Source organism: Callithrix jacchus, chromosome 2 (assembly GCF_049354715.1).
Source record: "Callithrix jacchus isolate 240 chromosome 2, calJac240_pri, whole genome shotgun sequence".
NCBI lineage: Eukaryota > Metazoa > Chordata > Mammalia > Primates > Cebidae > Callithrix > Callithrix jacchus.
The window spans coordinates 155080502-155090303 of record NC_133503.1 but is presented as its reverse complement, the minus strand read 5'-3'; positions in this window follow the sequence as shown (position 1 = coordinate 155090303).

Below are 9802 nucleotides of genomic sequence, written 5' to 3'. Positions count from 1 at the left end.
TTAGCTTCTCTGAAAAATATATCAGAAGTTGTTAGAATAATCTAAGGATCTTCTGATGTCTGCAGTGCAGGGATTGATTGCCCAGGAAAGGAATGGTGCTCACAGACAATTGAGATGAAGGTTGGAAAGCTTCTGAGGGAAGAGATTGGGGAAGAGTCCTAAACATAGCTTTGTATTTCAGGAGCCTAGTGGAGGAGAGGTCTGTCATAGGTTCTGTTTTTGAAAAGGCATTTCAAGAGTATGGAAATTAAGTGTGAATAACTAATTGCCTAATTTTATCCTGGAGAGTGAGAGAACTTAATTAGATGCATCTTGAGTATCTGGACTTTAAGACTGGATAGGGGGTTACTGAAAGTGCTGAGCTAGAAATAAAATAGAGTAAGGGTGTCTGTGGAATGTCCACTTGCCAGTCATGCCCTGAAAGAGGTTTGCAGGTGAGTAGACTGGTTAATGTTCAGAAGAGAGCTTCTGCTTCTGCCAGGAAAGGGAGAATGAGACCAAGATTTCAGGAGAAAACATGTGGGGTAAACCTGAGGAGAGAAGGATCTAAGAGAGGATTAGGAATTTTGTCACCTAAAATAGAAAATGGCCTTAGGAACAATTTCCAACAGCTCTGCACATTTCCATGGTATTAAATACGGACAGATAAGCCACTTAGCTGAATATCTGAGCTCTGCGGTTGGGGAGAGGAGAGAGGAGAGGTTTTTATTTCTCATGAATGTAGTTTAGCCCAGATAGTTTCTCTTTTACAGAGTAAGTCTTTCTGGAATGTTAGAAAACCAATAGTGTCAAATTTCTGCTAATAAACATAGTAGGAAAAACAAAATGACAAAAAAAAAATCACCATTTGGCAACCTCTGCAGCAATAAACATTTCAGGCAAGAATCCTAAAACGAGTGGGTGAAAATGTGATGAGAAACAGGCCATTTAAATATTTCCAAAGTGTCTCCTCACATGATATTTATTAATTACAAAGGGGAGAACAGCACTTTCAAGCGGATAAACCTGAAAGCAACACCTGACCAAGTGACAGAGGTAAACATCCTCAGTACTGGGCAAAGTGAACCTCAGGGCCTCTGATGGGAAGCTCTGAGAACACAGCAATGATCACAGTATTCCTGCCCTAAATGCACAACCTAAACAGATGTGATCATAAGGACACAGGATAGAACACCTGATAAGACTAGACTGAGGGATATTCTGCAGAGAACTATCCTGTACCTGGCAAGAAAATGGCAAGGTCATGAAAGGCAGCATGACTGAAGAATGATTCCAGATTGGAGAAAACTAAATGTCAGAGGCATTCGAACCAGAGCAACTCCATCTTGAATAGGGGCTGGGTAAAATAAGGCTGAGACCTACTGGGCCGCATTCCCAGGAGGTCAGGCGTTCTTAGTCACAGGATAAGAGGTCAGCACAAGACACAGGTCACAAAGACCTTGCTGATAAAACAGGATGCAGTACAGAACCTGGCCAAAACCCACCAAACCAAGATGGCAAGAAGGGGACCTCTAGTTGACCTCATGCTCTTTATATGCTAATTATAATGCATTAGCATGCTAAAAGACACTCCCACCAGCATCACGACAGTTTAGAAATGTGCGAAGTTACTGTATACAGTCTAAAAAGGGGAGGGCCCCTCAGTTCTGGGAAATCTCCACCCCTTTCCCAGACAACTCATGAATAATCCATCTCTTATTTAGCATATGATCAAGAAATAACTATACGTATATTCAGCTGAGCAGCCATCGCTGCTGCTCTGCCTATGGAGTAGCCACTCTTTCATTCCTTTACTTTCCTAATAAACTTGCTTTCACTTTATTCTGTGAACTCGCCTCAAATTCTTTCTCGCTCAAGGTCCAAGAATGCTCTCTTGGCGTCTGGATTGGTATCCCTTTTGGTAACATAAAGACATGGGACAATTAAATGCTATGTTTTAGCTGTGGACTTGTACTTTTGCTAAAAAAAAAATTTACTGAAACAACTTGTGAAATTTGAATAAGATCTATAAATTATATAGTAGTATTGCAGCAATGTGAATTTCATGGGTTTGAAAGTTATACTGTGATTCTATAAGAGAATGGCCTTCTTTTTAGGAAAAACACACTGAAATATTTAGAGGTAAATTATTTTTAGGAGCATGTCATCAATTAGCTCTCAAAGTGTCCAAAATGTGTTTGTGTGTGTAAAAAGAAAAATGATATAGCAAATGTGGTTAAATGCTAACATTTGGGGAATATGGATGAATAGTATATGGGAAGTCTTTGTACTCTATTACAAGTATTCAGTAAGTCTGAAGTTATTTCAGAATAAAAGTTAAAACGTGATAATTTAAAAAGTAAACTCCAAGGTGTTTTACTACATCAGCTTCAAGAAGGGCCAAGTAATCCCACTTTTCTGATGATTCAGAGTATGCAAAATGGGGGAGGGAGACCCACATACAAATGCCTTGGACACTTGAAAATCAGTAAGTAACTTAAAGATCAAGATATAGGGTCTAGTTGGTCCCCGTACCTGCCCCATCCCACCACCTCCACCCAGCTGCCACCTCCAACCTGGTCCATTTCTCTAGGACTTTAACAAGGCTGTCATCCTACCTTGCCTATGAAAGGATGGATATGTTGTTCCAAATCCTACAACTTCCCAGAGTAGTGCTATTACAGGTAGTTAGGCATGAGAGGACTCTCTCCCGCAGCCCACTAGAGATGCCAGGTGATGGTTCGGTAATTATTGCATTGCCTCTCTAAAAGTGATAAATTGGCACACTGTACGTGTTCAATTCCCAAGGATAAGGAAGGTACTGCACATGCAGGAAGCCCACCCTTGCTCTGGTTTGAATACCTCTGACGTTTCATCTCCTTCAATCTGGAATCATTCTTCAGTCACGTTGCCTTTCATGACCTTGCTATCTTCTTGCCAGGTACACCAGGGAGAGGCCATTTCCTGATGGTCCACGCCTGTTAATGTTAAACTGTTCATAAAGGACACACCCCAAGGAGAAGAAGCTTCCTGGGCATGCATATTAAGAGACAAAAATGGCAAAGTATGGTCTTCAGGGTACACTCCACCAGAAAAAGGAAGAAATCCTTCAGATGGACATGAGTACAACTTCCTAAACACACTGTATGCATTCAGCTCCCAAGGATAGGGAAGGTACTGTGCATGCAGGAAGCCCACACATAGGGAAGAATCATGGGAAAGAGGTGAGCTATAGAGCCCTAGGATCAAGGTTAAAGGTTCCGTTCTTCTCCCTTTGATCTTCAGGTGCACACTTGGATCGCTTCCAAAGATTCTTTCCTGTCTGTTCTAAGCCCTTTTAAATACACTTCCACTCCTGCTCTGGAACTTACCCCCGTCTCTTTTTTCTGTTGTATGACCCTTAGTCACATTCTTTCTTCTGCGTAGGCGAGGGCTGAAGTTGCTGCAGTGTTCGGATTCGCCACCAGTAATTTGGGTTAACTCAGCTCTCTTCCACTGCTAACAGTGCTGTCACTTGAAGGGGCAATATTATAACATCCCTCGGATCTCTGAGATTTAAACTTTCTGGATCTCATATCCTTGATTTCCTATGGAACCACAAAGAAAACCATCTGTTAGATGCTAAAGAGAGAGATTTGGTTTTAAGAAGACCAGACTTTTCTGTGACGCTTTAAAGTTTACAGCTGAGAAGCTCAGAGAAATTGGAAATTTAAGGAAGGCCTCCCTACATCCACCCCCACACCCTCATTTCACTGCTAGTTGGTAGCAGAGCTGAGACCAGAAGCCTGATCTCCAGGCTAGTCGATAAGTGGTTTCTCCCACAGCAATTAATTGGGGCTTCTTCGGCTCCAACTGCTTGAATTATTGCTTTTCTTATTAATGTGAGAATGGAAGCCGAAGAGTGGAGCTTTTGAACCTTAGATTGATCAGACATACATTCAAGTATAAATTCCACCAATTTTCAGCTCTGTGACCTTTGTGCAAGTCACTTTCACTTGATCTCTCTGAGCCTCCATTTGTGCATTAATATTTGGATTAATACCTCACCTGTAGATATGCACTTGACTAAATTGCTCTATTGCATATCACGGTTCAAAAAATGCAGGCCCTGGGCATTTCTAGGTCTTTCAAGAAAGCTAAGTTCTCACCAACCAGCTCCTTACTGGAACATCAGGGGATTCGGTTAAGACAGAAGGCTATACTCATTCTTTATACTGAATCATGGAGGTGAATATTAAGCAATCAGGAAGTTCTAAAACATGCAAAATAAAATATTTTCCCATAAAAAAGAAGGAATTTATAGGCTAAAATGATGGCATGTTGCAAAAGCTTACTTCTGTTTGCTTTGTAAATAAGTATCTGTTCACAATTCTTTTTGGTTTCTTTTTTTTGAGACAATGTCTCATGGCTCACTGTCACCCAGGCTGGAGTGCAGTGGTGAGATGTCATCTTATTGCAACCTCTGCCTCCCAGGTTCAAGCGATTCTCCTGCCTCAGCCTCCTTAGTAGCTGGGACTGCAGGCATTCACCACCATGCCTGTGTAATTTTTGTATTTTTTTTGTAGAGATGGGGTTTCACCATATTGTATAGGCTTGTTTTCTATTCTCAACGTATTTGCCAAATGGACAAATAAACTACTTTAAAAGTGCCTTACAATATGTAATCTAAAGTATATACATTTTTTATCATGAAACAGTAGAATTAAGGTAATCCGGGATATTTCTTATTCATTTATTTAACAAAAACACATAGAGAACACATAACTTTTATTGACCCTAAACACAAATTCCAGGTGCTCTATGAAACACTTTATATAATTTATAATTCATGCACAGTCAATAAGTTGGAGAGCCCAGTTTTGAACCTAGCCCTGTGTGACTCCAGAGTTCATGCTTTTTTGACTTCCTAGGATCCACGCCTACAGTGTAGAAAATTCAGTGAAATTCTAGGCAGCAAAGAAATTCACAAGATAGGCTCTCCAACTCCAAGAACCCTGGCAATGTGGAAAGTCAGTTGCAAGTATGTTAGGGCAGACAAATGCCATTTTTTGGTTTGGCCTGCCTAGAACACAGTCACTATTGGCCAGGGCTTGTCCAGACTTGTAGTGACTCAAATAAATTAATAGCTCATTTTATGTACTATATTTATTACAAATGGCAAATTAAAGAAAGTCTGTATTCCCATTCTTCTATTCTACAGTCATTTTTATTTTTCTGAGAAAGGGTCTCACTCTGTCACCCAGTCTGGAGTGCAGTGGTGTGATCTCAGTTCACTGCAACTGCTGTCTCCCAGACTCAAGCCATCCTCCACTTCAGCATCCCGAGTAGCTGGGACTACAGATGTGTGCCACCATGCTGAGCTAATTTTTGTATTTTTTGATAGAGACAGGATTTCACCACATTGTCCAGGCTGGTTTTGAACTCCTAAGCTCAAGCAATCTGCCCACCTCAGCCTCCCAAAGTGCTAGGATTACAGGCACTACTGCCAATTTTGATCAGGGAGAGACTCTCATTACTCTATTAAAGAGTAAAGACATTGGGATTAAATAAAGAGGCGTTTTTCCCAAGGACAATTCCTGTTGGGCCTCAAGGTGACTAACAGATACCTGCCTGCTTAAGGCTAAGCCTTTAAAACCTGGAGCCAGAGAGCTAAGGATCACTATGAGTGCTCTTGGATGAACCTGGGGATGAAGCAGGAGCTCAGATATACTAAGCTTGGGGCAGGGGTTGGGGGTCAACTGCGGAATATGATTTTTTTTTTCCTAACGGCATTCTATAGGTTCACAGAAGTACATGGAGACAGGACTGGAGATAATGAGATTAGAATTGTCAAACTTGACCAAAAGGCAGGTCTTAAACATTCTGGAGAAAATCTTCATTGTAAGGGTGTCTCTAAATACAGCTCCCTTTGAATCTGATAAGAAAACCAGAGCATGAGTCCTTTCCACTATTCCTTCCCACAGTGGGGCTTAAAAGTCAAACACAGCTTTGAAATTCCCACTGGAGAAGAGAGTAACCAAATTGTCTCAGGGTCAGCTGGGAGAAGGAGAAAGAAGAGATGGTGACAGGAATCCACTTGCTTAATTCTCCACAACGCATTGGTTTTGCCCAAAGTTCAGGTGTCTGGACAGGACAGTGGTTGGCCAGGAGGAAGAAGAGAGAGAATTGAACAAAACTAAACAAATGAATAAATCTGTATGCCGAACAGATATTCACGGGGAAAGAGACTACAGAAAGCCAAACAATTCGAGAGGGTAAAGTCTCCAAGGGTCCATGAAAATTAACCAAAAAGTCCTAAAAGCTACCATTCTAAAGACATCAAGATGATGTACTCCTGAAAGATGAGCACCAAGGAACAGCTCCTCTCTGTTTGCCCTTTCTCCTTTCCACCAGGACTGACATGATCCTGGCTACAGAGACTAGTCAGATATAGAGGGTTCAAGGTTCCCAGAAGAGACCAGAAGCCCAGGCAGCCCAGGGTGCCAAGGCTGAGAGTGTGCTCAGGAATCAGGCTAAATGAAGTGGGACTGAGTTAAGTCCCAGGAATAATTTCCCTTAGTGGGAGCGTATAGAAGGGGCATTTCAGAAAACCTTGGTTCCTAAATGATGTTACTTAGAAATCTCCAGCTAGAAATGGGCAACTGAAAACCTAACCCAAACAACTATCTTTTAAAACACGCTCTCTGAATGAAGAGACCCTCCCAAGCAGGCTTTGTGTGAGAAACATGGCTGTTAATTCCTCTGGGTGCAGGTGGGCTGAGGCCGAAAAGGGCATCAGTGAAGTGGATAGGAGTTGGTTTTACAGGTTTGGGGTGGGCAGTGGAAAGTTACAGAGTAAGATCAGTTACAGTGGTGGGGACAGGGGCAAGGAGCATACATTACCATACCATAAGTTCAATTACAATGGTGGGTGGGGTAAGAGTAGTTAAGATGGTAGGGTGGGGTGGGGAGTGTTCACATTATCATAACAGTTAAGATGGCAGGGTAGGGTGAGCCATCTTAACTGGGGGAGGCTTTACTGGGCTATCAGGGATAATGGTGAACCCAGGGGTTGGGTTGGGGGGGGTTGGGGGGGTGGGGGGGTTTGATTAGCCGAGGCAGGCAGATCTTAAGACTTGCTGGGTCCGGGCTTGCACATGGAGGCCTGACACTACCCAGGAGTTGTGGCTCATGCCCTCCCACAACTGGGTCAGTCTCCACAGAAAGCAACTAGAATAAAAATCTTTTAAAGGAGCACAAGATATCCATCTACAGCCCTACCTGGCAGAGAAGTCCAAACCCACATTTATATAGACCTAAACATAGATTCTCATATACCTTGTACCATTATACATGTACAGACCTTTAATAAAACTACCAAATGAGCTCATATAAAAGGTTACTATTAGAAAACAGCAGAAGGCAGTATGAGACATCTTGCTTTTGTTATGTGAGTGTAGTAAGCTAAAAATTGCCCCCAAAGATATCAGGCTCTAATCTCTGAAAACTACCTATAAATGTTCCCTTATATGGCAAAGACCTTGCAGATGTGATTAAGTGAATGATTCTGAGGTTGGAAGATCATTCTAGATTATCCAGGTGGGCCCTAACTGCAGTTAAATGAATCTTTACAAGAGGGAGGCAGAAGGAGACTTAGGAAAAAGAGAAGACAGTGTGACCACGAAAGCAGAAATGGGAGTGATGTGGCCGTGTGCCAGGGAATGCTTGCAGCCATCGGAAGCTGGGAAAGGGGCAAGGAGGAAACTCCCCAACAGAGCCTTCAGAGGTTGCACAGCACTGCTGACACCTTGATTTCAGCCTAGTGAAATGGAGTTCAGATTGTTCTCAGGAACTGGAAGGGATTTTAAGCCATCAAGGGTGTAGCAATTTATCACAACACCTATAGGAAATTAATGGAAAAAGAAAAGATAACTCTTTTTATCTGCTTTTTGAAGGAAAGAGCCAACAGTTCTAAAAGAAAGAAACACTTTTGGTTATTCAAAGCCATTGGGCTGGGACCCATCAGTCAATTTCCAGCTTGAACAAGGAACAGGTGATTAAATGATAACAAAATAATTTCTATATGTGGGAAAATATGCTAATACATGAGTCAATGAAGTGTAATGACAAAGCCAAAATTAGCCCCAAAGAACAAAAACTAGTGCAAAATGTCTGAAATAACTTCTATGTCTAGTGGTCATTAAGCTTATTACTGAAAAGACCCCAGGAAGCAGTGTTGGGGTAGGCGACAGGAGCAATCACTAACAGCAAGGCCCTGCTCCTTCCCTGCTCAGAATATTCAGGAACCAAAGTGTAATGATCCATCAAAGTTGATTGTACTCTCCATTAAGTCGTAATAAATTAATTTCTGTCCTATGGGAAATGTGTTCACGATTTCTTAAAATGCGTTTTCTTGGGCAACAAGATTCTGGGAGAAGAGGTAATTAGACAAAAGTCATAACTCAGAATTGATTGTATCATTTTCTAAATGTAGCCCTGGACACCTGTGTCCATACTGCAGCAGCAAGCAGAGACAGAGACGGATGATCTTCCACCCACAACAGTACAATGGCTGAAATGCAATTACTGGCTGTATGGAAAACGAAAAGGGCCAGGCATCAGAAACCTCAAACTGGAACACTTTGCTTTTTAATGAGTCTAAATCATTTCACCAAGCACTAAATTAAAATCATTCAATTAGCTTCATGCTGTACTTAGAAGGAATCAGTGCTTTATAGAATTCTATTTTTATTTTGTTTATACATTCTTTGAAATGAACAATAATTCTAAATTTGTAAAAAGCTTTCATTTAATTTTAAAATCTGATGATTTATCTTCTTTGTGTACTCGCATGCTTAATTTCAGGATATAAGATTTTGAGCAAAAGTTTCTGTGGTTTAGCTTTTCCCATTTAGGCAGATATAATATTATGGTGAAGAGCAAAAATGGTACTTGCTTATCTTGGGTAGGCTGACATGGTATGTTTTGAAAAAAATAGTAAATTCATTCTGGGATAAGAAAGTATTTTTGGGCTATGACATAACAAGCATTTTCCTCACAATTATTTTGCCAAAGTATGATCTTAAGCATAACAGAGAGTGGAGATTTCTTTCAGAAGTTATATCCATCCATATATTGTACAGGCTGGAGCACAGTGGCATGATCATAGCACACTGCAACCTCGAACACCTGTGCTCAAACAGTCCCCCCACCTCTACCTCCTAAGTAGGGACTACAAACATTCCCCACCATGCCCAGCTAATTGGGTTTTTAAAAATATTTGTTATGGAAACTGGTGGGTGGGGGTAGGGGGAGGTTTCACTACATTGACTGGCTGGTCTCAAACTCTGGGCTTCAACCAATCCTCCCACCTCAGCCTCCCAAAGTGTTGGAATTACAGGCCTGAGCCACCATGCTTGGCCAAGCATGAGTTTTATTTGCAAAAAATATGGCGGTTTTGCCTCCCCCAGGGGAGGGCGGTAAAGGGCTGGGAACAAATGCTTTCAAGTAAATGTGTGAAAGCACACTCAACCATCAACTGCCTAAAACACTCTCCCAACTTAGTAGGTTAGTGGCTGGAATTGACTCTTGAAATTAGAAAAACTTATCAAGGAAGCCAAATAGTAATTAAAGCCATTTGCTCATTTATACTCAGCTGAATAGTTCTGAACTTCTTTTACAATTGATACTGTTTCCTGGGTAATATTTATTTTCACCAACAAGATTGAAGAGGACTAATTATATAATATGCATTAATAAGCATCTTCATAAAGCATTTCAGAGAAAAGGTTTTGATCATTTTCACCAACTCCATAACCTGTCTCCAGGTTTCTTTTCCTTCCCA